This window comes from Falco cherrug, chromosome 1, assembly GCF_023634085.1.
Source record: "Falco cherrug isolate bFalChe1 chromosome 1, bFalChe1.pri, whole genome shotgun sequence".
Classification (NCBI taxonomy): domain Eukaryota; kingdom Metazoa; phylum Chordata; class Aves; order Falconiformes; family Falconidae; genus Falco; species Falco cherrug.
Window position 1 is genome coordinate 44,373,780 of NC_073697.1, and position 9,574 is coordinate 44,383,353.

General features: G+C 46.0%; 1 long non-coding RNA gene across 1 annotated transcript; it reads right to left on the bottom strand.

Moving 5' to 3' along the window:
- Positions 1-276: 276 nt before the first annotated feature.
- Positions 277-9,029, bottom strand: LOC114017882 (uncharacterized). Its single transcript, XR_003563185.2, has 5 exons — positions 8,895-9,029; positions 8,681-8,803; positions 6,679-6,826; positions 3,910-5,151; positions 277-2,997 (listed from the first exon to the last, which is right to left on the bottom strand). It is a non-coding gene; the product is annotated as an uncharacterized LOC114017882 (long non-coding RNA).
- Positions 9,030-9,574: the final 545 nt, after the last annotated feature.

Consider the following 9,574-nt stretch of genomic DNA (forward strand, 5'->3'; position numbering starts at 1 on the left):
ACACGAGCCCAAGTTCTCAGCAAGAATGCACAAGGGTGATCATGCCAGAATGAGAAAGGTAATCTGATTTTGGGAGATTCTCCGTCACCTGTGGCGCAATGCGGCTGATCTGGCCCTCCAGGTAAATGAGTTTTTTTGCTAGAATGTGTCACAGCTGAATTGAAGAGGGTGTAGGTAATTATACACAGTAGCAAATCACAGCCTGTATCTGCTCTTCTACATGAGACTCAAGACAGCTTGATTGACATAAACCACTGAAGTGCTTGTTTTCACTTTTCATATTTATTTATGTCTTTTATATGCACATTCCAGGGGTAAATACAGTGACATTTTGTACTGTGAACTGAGATTGAAAGCGCCAGCAGCTGGCATAGCCAGGCTGGAAGAGTCTCACAGATTGATTAGAGCAGGAGCTTTCTGATGTGACTGTTTGCCCTGCTGACCTATTTAATTAACTGTCTCATTATCAGCAAACCAGCCAGGAGCCATGTATCATTTGTGGGAATATCTTCTCCAGATATGCAGCCTATGGAGAAATAAAATCTGTTGCTTTGGCATCTCATTTTACTGCTGATATATACAGCTGTATGTCTCCAGCTGGCCACGGAAGGATGAGAATTAAATTTGCAAATTTTATAGCACATTTCCATTTGACAATGTTAAAAGAAAAAAAAGGAGATGTTTCATATAGGCTTAGTTCCACGTAAGATTGTCTCCTCCTTAGGAGGACAGACCTGGCTGGATGGAACCACCATTCACTGGGAGTGTGACAGTGCTTAGGTATTACAAAAACCATGTGGTCCCCAAGTACCTGAGATGTGTCCTCTGCACCAGTATGACCTGCAAGGTAAAGGGAAGGCTCAGGCCACGCACAGGACAACTTTCCCAAGGTCCAGTGACTGAGAAGCTAAAGAGGAAAGTAAAACATTGGGGTCAGCTCAACCTTTGGTTGAAACATTTCATTTTGATCTCACTAAAGGAGAACTGAAAAATATGGGCAAAATCAAAGCATTAGTATTACACAATATGTTCTTTCCAATTAAAAAAAAAAAACAGTGGAAAATTCCAACAGCTTTACCAATGTGGCTTATATCTGCTGGAGGCAAATCCAGCAAGAAATGTGCCAGCTGACCATGCAGTGTGCAGGAGTGCCAAGCCCAAGAGCAGGCATGCCTGTTTTCTTCCAAAAGAGGGAGAACTGAGGCAAGCATATGGTACCTGCCCCTGAGCTGAGCGCAGGCCAAGCATGTAGAGGACTCGTCATCATCATGTAGTCGTTTACAACTGCAAATTCATTTTTATCTTGTGGCAGCATCGGGGAGATCTGTATACCATAAATGGAATCATTACATCTCAGTAATACATTCTCTTTCATTTCCTACTGGATGATTCACGTAGTTTTTAACCAAGCCAAAGAACCTCTCTTCATTTAAGCACGATCAAATAAAGGCAGTGAAGACCACTTCAGTGCTTATGAGTTTCTATGAAGGTAGTGTCCCACACTTCAGCCCAGCAGACATGGTCCCAAACACTAACAGAACCTGAGCTGCCACACAGAAACAACACGGAAACAGGCATGAGGCCAGGCAAGCCTGGTTGGAAAGCAAAATACTTGATTTTAGGAAAACCGGGAGGAGTGGTCGGCAGTTGCTTTTGTTCTCAACTGCCAAGCTATCGGTTACTTCACAATAAGCCTTTCTCGCTTCTCTCTCTTTCTCTCTATCTCTTTTCAAATCCGCCCTTAGCCCAGGAAAGTTTCATTAAAACTATACTACTCCCAAAACTTTGTTTAATCATCATCCCTTGACAAAAATCATAGTTTGGTGAAATATGTTAATTGACAGATTCTTTCCTTCTGCTTATGATTGCTGCTCAGGTTGGTGGCTGAGCCATGGGCAGGACTTACCAGAGGAGATCTGGCTGCAGCAGATGGTGGTTTTGATCTTTAAGTCTTGCTCCTTCAGCCCCCTCTGAAGAAGGGCATTTCTCACCCTCTCCATCACCGCTATATTATAAAACATTACATGAAGAACCTGTTCCAACAAAACTCGTAAACACACAATCGCTTTAAGCACATGGTTAGTTGTCTTGTGATGAAGAGATCAGAGATGCTGCACTGATGGAGTCCTCTTCAGGGAATCACTGCTCCACGGTGATCCATGGGAACTCTGCTTTTCAGCCCACCGAAGTGGTGTGACTACAGATGTGTTCAGAGCTGTTCTGCTCTAACATAAGCACCTAACAGGGTAGTGGGACTATTTATAAGGATTAATGTTAAGCACATGCTGAATTATTTATTGCATCATTGCGGGCTGGGTGGTGGCCATGGGAAGAATTTTTTTCAAAACAGAAGGAAAAGTCAATTGCTCTGTGATGGGGCTAAGGATCAGCCCTTGAATGTCCTTGCAGCCTTCCAAGAAATGCTGGTGTTCAGCAAGCAATGCTGTTTGCAGAGCAGTGCAGGTGTCCAAGCGGTGTTCCTGCAGGTGCTTTTCTTTTACAAATTTCACACTATGCTAATGAGATCCCAAGCACCAATGTTTTGACCCTGTTGGGCTAAATTCAGCTTCTAATTACATTTGTACAAATACCTCTGAAAATTTATGCCCGTTCTGTCATAAACCACTAGTTCTTCTTAACCGTGCTCTTCCATGGAAGTTATTGCAGTGGGAATTCTGCCTGTTCCCATGCAAGCTTCAGACAGCATCCAACACATTTGAGGGTTCGATCACTCTTCGGTGAAGTGGGTGTTCTGTAGTGGGGACCAGCATGGCCACAGACATGTTTTAGCCTGTCTTTCAGCACTGTGTAATTCATTAAACTATTCAGCAAGGAGGTTTTACACCTCTAATGTCCAATGAGATAATTTGCAGAGAGATCTAGAAAGCCTCAAAGTAGATAAATAGTCATCATTGGATTGACTTCTGATCATTTTAGAATGAATTCTCCCATAAAGTATGCACCAAGTAAGTTCAGCATTCAGTCTGTTCTTCCATGCTGGGAAATATAAAAGACAAGATTAAAGATGGAAAACATTCATTGCAAATTCACGGTGATGATGAGGGATGAAATCCAGAGCATCCTTTTCCCTGAACAGACGTCTCCATTATACATCCTAAGGATGACATTTATTTAGCCATTTAGCAGGATGAGGCAGTGTGCTATCCTGATGTCACACTCATACACCCGGTGGCTGAATGACTAAACCTGCACAGCCAGGGGTGTTCAGACCACACGTTGCACCTCCAAAATGAGAATTTCCCCTTCCACCCGGGAGATGGCACTAAGGCACTCACACAAAAAGCATCGCTCCAGCCTTACGGAAAACCTGTTTTCCCTGAAGTTGTGTGTGGGGGAGAAAACCTGCACAATTTGCATTCACTGGGTTGTGCACCTTGTGATGGGACCAACTGAGTGTCCTAAAAGGAAACATGTTTCTGACTGATCTGTGGATACTATCACTCGGATTTGAAGTGGATTGTCCTTCTCATGGATCCACTGAGTTTCCCACCAGAGAGAACTGGTGGATCAGAGCAGCCTTCATCCAGGGATGTCCCTCTGTTTCGGACATAGGGCAGCACTGAATGCTTTAAAGAAATATGCCTAGGGTCAACCATAGCAATAGAGAGGCGACAAGGTCCTGGAAAACAACTCCTAACCTCCACTAGCCACAGTCAGCCACAGTTTGACTCATGCCCAGCTTATTTCTCTGCACTGGGTTGTTTATTTTTCCCTTGGACTTTGTTGCTAGTGTAAAACCTGATGCTGTCCATACAAATGTTGCATCCCTTTTTGAATTCTGTTGAGCTCACAGCGGGTGTTACCATGTGCCATGAGCCAGGTGGTCCAGAAAAAGGACGGAAAAGGGATGGTGTTGAGGTAATGCCAGTATTATCTAGAGCTTCTCACCTCTTTTTCACCCCAGCAGTCTTCCATGTTAAGCCTATGTCACTCACATGAAGAAGCTCCATCCACCGAAAAACAGCAGCATCACTGGAGGCACCAGGGAAATAGGGAGGCTGACTCTGCGGCTGCTCCCTTCTGTCATCTGGAAGTATTAGCAGGCAGCTCAGATGTCCCCCATTAATTTTCACAGCAGGGAGTTGGGGGGTGAAAAAAAGCATTAACAGCAAGCACTGCATGTCAGATAACAGGCCAATATTGGGAAGGGGCAATGAGGGCTAGAGAAAATTTTGGGAAGAGAAATGGCAGGAGATGGGGATGCAACAGGCTGGATCCTGGGCATGTGGGCTGCAACATGTGAGTGCAGGTTTTAAGAGCCCTATCTCCAAGTCTGGTCTCCAAAGCTGGAAAGTGCCTGAACAAGCATACTGCCAGAATACCCAGGAAGGACATTTATCTTCAAAATCAGCAGCTTCCTTCCTTCTCCCTGGCACATGGTTAAGGACCAGGTTAGCAAACCCAGCATCTGTCTGCCTGATTGAATATCCTCATTAGTGTGCCTGACGGGGTGTATCACAACCAGATATTCTGAATCAGGCATTTGTTTCCACCATGGCTGCCCATTTTGATTAGCATTTAGCAATGTGTCTTTCCTAGTGAAGATGCCTTGAAATTACCTTGTATATGTGCCCCAAGCATTCACCTAGACACAGCCCTTGTCAGTGTAACAAACGGTTGTAGCACAGCAATGTCAAAATCAGCTTGAGGAGCCTGTCTCCAGCATGGGGAGGCAGGATAATGATGTCTTTTCAAAAGAGAAGATATTGATGAGGCTATGGGGTTAATTTTAGATGGTGCGAAAGTACACGTCCCATTAAGAACTTCTCTATTCTCATGGTCTCGTTCCCCAAAGAAACCAAACTTTGTCTCCTCAGGAGCCTCTCATACAAGCAAGTATTTTTTCCCTATTTTTGTTAAAGGCATTTTCCTTATTTCTACCCTCCAAATTCTGCAGCCACTAGTCCACTACACTTGGCTACAGTGGAAATAGCCTATACCAACCAAACACTGCACAGGCTGTGATCAGCAGTGTCCCATGCCAGAACTGGGAGAGGGGGCAGCTTTGCAGAATAACTGGACCCTTGTACCTGTTTGGAGCTTGGCCTTGCCAGATGTCGTTTTGCTAAATCCCCCAGCACTTCTCTTCTTGCAGGGAAATGCAGCCATGCACGTGACTTTCCTAAGGTCCTGCAGCAAGATAAATGTTAAATTCGCCATGGGAAAGTGGTGGTGGGTTGAAACACCTGCAGAGTATAGAAGCAGGAGAGGTGATTCCCTTTGATCTCAAACTCCTTAGGGCAGGGACAATCGTGCTGCTCTGTCTACACAGTCCCTGTCACCATCGGGTCTAGGTGTGCTTGATATTACTGTAGAATAAGTTATTTGTTGTCATTATTATTATCTTTTGATATTTTGGCTGTATCTCTAACTAATTTCTTGCTTATCCCTGAATGTTGCAAGGATGTCTCATTAAAAGTCATACCTTTCAGGCACTAGGAGAGAGTTCTCTACACCATCTACTCCGGGCTAATTTCGGCATCGATTCAGAAGACCCAAGTCAGACCACTAAAGCCACTGGGCTGAGCAGAAAGGCTGTGATGGGCACTGCCCGGCCCGGGGACATCAGCCCTTCCCAGGTCTCAGACTGGTGGCTCTGCATTGCCATCTTCAGGCTGGGAGCAGCCTTGCTCCTTCCAGAAATCCTAGAAATCTCCCGAACAAACACAGCAAACTCAATTCCAGCTTACCCAGCACTAGTTGAAATTGGCGGCCAAACCCTGGAAAAAGGTGTTAAATACAAAGGAGGGGAGGAAGCTCTGCAAGGCTGGTACTCGGCTGCCCTGGATAACAGGGGTATTTCCCTCCCTGCAAGTGTTTAGAGACTAAAGGCTTTAAAGAGTAAATTGACACAAGCAATGCTGTTTTAACACACACTACTTTTTGCTGTGAGACAAAGTTTGTGGGCAAGTTTTCTTTAAAGTATATAAATTGAAACTGCCTGAGTGATTTTAGCTTTGTAGCCTTCACTGTCCGCAAAAAAGCCTTTTTCTGACAATGATAAAAGCTCAGGTTATTGGGAGGTTTTAATGATAATACGTGTTTAAAAAGGTCTCTGCCAAACATTTCACATTTGATAGACACAGTGGTGTGTTTGGAAGAGAGGAGGTTTCCAGGCTTTCAAGGTCTCTGATGGACAATATCACATAGACAGCTTGGAGGGCTGAGGAGCTGTAATCACAGAACAGCATAGGTAACACATCCTAAAATAAATCAGAAAATCATGGAATAATGTAGGTGTCCTGGCCCAGCAGGGCCAGCTTAGATGGGGTTGCCTCAGACCTTGTCTCGTCACCTCATGAACACCTCCCTAAGATTCCCCCACCTCTGTGGTCTCCAGACAGTGTTTGAGCACCCTCATGGTGAAAAATAACCTCCTAGTAAGATCTGGCTGGAAATCACTTTCTAGGAAGCCAGAAAGTCAGAGAAGGGATCTTTGAAGGTCATCTAGTCCAACCTCCTGCAACGAGCAGGGACAAATGCTGCTACTCAGAAGAATATTCCAGCAGCAAAACTCTGCCCATTTTGTCTCGGGTCTCATGATAGTATGCACCAGGTCTCACGACTGTTTATAGTTTTTTCCACTGCCTCAGACCCTGAAATCCCACCTTTACTCCCAGCTCTCAGTGCAAAATAGGTAATCATCCTGGTACTTACCATGGCCACCTGTAGCACCACTCACTGGGCTGTGTCCATCACAATCGCTTTCTCAGAGGACAGCCCTGCAGCAGAGATTTGAGATGACCAGTTCAGCCTCTGCAAGAAGATGCTGTGGCTGTCTTTGTGCTCAGATACCCAGCAGTTCCTGCAGAGAACATGGAGAAGGGGATTAGCAGAAGACTCCTCTTCTAATGTGCATCAGGACAGGGGACCTGCCTCCCCTTCTGCAGCAGTTGACCACCCAGCTGGGAAACTGTGTAGAGCAAATGAAAGCACATGCCGATGGCACTAGAGAGAAGGGGAACAGCCTGTCTCCCATCAGGAGTGGCACAGATGCTGCAACACACATAGCTGCCATTGGGACAAATCTCCCACCTAGATCAACCATTACACAGGCTCAGGCTCCAGCCCACACATCACTCTAGGATCGTAGATCAAAACTGAGACTTCAACACAGAGCTGAAATATATGTGTGTGTTAGGGGGAGGTGGGGGGGTGAGGCAGCAGGGTGGAATTGCCTTTCCGGTGAGAAACGAGAGCTCAGGAGCAGTTTATGCCTGCTTGTTCATAGTGTGCGGATGAGTCACGTTGCAAACAGCTCCTGCCCCGTCTGATTTAAGAGCCCTTTCCCAGGGGAAGCCCAGGCTTGGGAATGTAGAGATGTGCCTCCTGCCCCCAGCCACACAGGGAACTCAGTATCTTCTTTGCCTGGGGATGAGGCTGTCCCAGAAGACTCCCTGCTCCCATCAACCCCATGCAAAACTTCAAGAAAAGGCTGAGCAGGCTTTGAGAAAGGATTTGGCCCTGAGGGAATTCACTTGAGCTTGTTGCATAACATGGACACAGAGAAATATGCTTGAGAAACACTTTCCAATCCCAGCCAGCCCCAAAACCTCCCTGCTTTACTTTTACCCTGTTCCCACTTCCACCAGCTCCCCTCTCCCGCCAGCCCACCTCTCCCTTACTGGCTTAAGTGGTCATCTTCAGCAAAAACATGAGAAAGGCTCTTATTTGCTGTGCAGTATCCAGCATGGACACCTGGCCAGTGCTGGAAATCTGTGTTGTAGGTACTTCTCCAGTCAGGGTCAAAGTAGTCTAGTGAAAGAGAGTCTAAATAAAAGACTTTTTTTGGTCTCTATATCTTGTATCTCACAGTCTGAGTGCTCCCTCTCCTGAGCTCCACTGGCTGTTAATACGTTCAGTGCTCTTGTCTGAGCTACCACAATCGAAGGGTTCGCCAAGGGAACATGCAAGAAGCACTCCTCTGGTGTAGATAAGGTCTTTTAGACAAGATTCTTCAGCCTTTTATGTATGAAGGAAGTCACGCAAGGCAGATCTGGAAATGGTATCTTGTGCTCTTCCCTTCTGGACACTGACTTGTCAGCTGGTGTATATTTTCCCCTACTGTACAGATTTTCTCTGTCATCATGCCAGAGCAATGTGTCTCCACTTTATTTAATCAGAGACTAAACCAGGGAAGAGATCCAGGGTCTACTTAACTCCCAGGTGAGGACCATCACATTTGCTGTGAAATTGTCCCCAGAAATCCCTGTAGGAGCTGGTCTGAAGGGGTGCCATATCCTATCCTATTCTCCAGAGATGCCCCATCTATATGTTAATAGCCTGAATGTGTGTCCCTCTGACTGAGCAGATCTGCTCGCGGAGAAACGTGCTGCCACCTCACAACAAAGCAGGGAGGATGCACAAAGAAGAGCTGCCAATTGAAAACATTTTGGATTTTCTGTGTATTTAAAAAATGACACATTCATGTAATGAGTCATTAGTGAAGTATTTTCGTTGCTTTCATTGATGCTGAGCTTACAGGTATTTCACACGTGCATGACCATGTCAAAGCTGTTCATGCAACCCGAGCAGCCACAGCAGCAGTTCCCGTGCTGTGACATTATTTCCAGGAAGGCCACATCAAGCAGGGCTGTGCTGCATGGGGTGGCCCATACGGAAACTGGGATGAAAGAAATATTATTTACAACACTCCAACCTTTTCTGGAAGATAATTGTTTTTCTCTGTCCTGCTTCTCCCCACTGATGGGCAGATGGTTACAGGGCCTTTGTGGATCCTTCCTGTGTCATTCACCTTCTCTTCACCGTCCCCGGTCTCTGTCTGAATTAAATTAAAAAAATGAAAGCCAGGCTGAGGGCCGTAAGTCACCTGCATGAGGCAGCTGCCACAATCTCCATTAGTAGGTCAGTACCTTCTGCCAAAACAGATAAGCCCAGGATCATGCTCCTGTTCTGCTGAGCATCACGCTGCCTTGCCCAGCACATCTCCTGGATGAATTGCTGGTAGGTGGCCCAGCCCAGGGCCAGCTTCTGCCTGTGCAGCAACATCCCTGAGAGACAGGAGAAGAGGGTGCATTAGTGGGAAGCACCATCAATTACTCACCCAAACTATCCCTGGGTGGGAACAAGCAAACAGTGACAAGATGGAGCCTCAGCTTGCATAAATCAGGGGAGACTGGTGCACTTCAGCAGATCTTTGCTGAGGTGCATCAATTTTGCATTGATTTGGTTCATGAAGCCAGTAGGGGAAGGATTTATGATGCCAAGCAACTGGAAGGAGCCATGCTGTCTCCACATTGCCCTGGAGTGCTAAACAGGAGCTGAGACCCTCTGCAGGAGGTTCATGTATGAAGGGGAAAGACTTTGAGGTAAATACTGCACTGCTGGGCTACACAGGGGCAGAGCAGGAAGGGAAAAGCCCACAGTAGTTTTGTCATTAACACAAGACAGATTCAGGTGGGCTTGACAAGGAGATGCTTGAAGCTTTCAGATGTTGAGTCTAGACAGACTGTCCAAATAGACACATGTTCATGTGAGCTCCTCCTCCAAACTCTCCTTCTAGCGAGTAGAGAAAGAAAACCTGCCAGGGCTT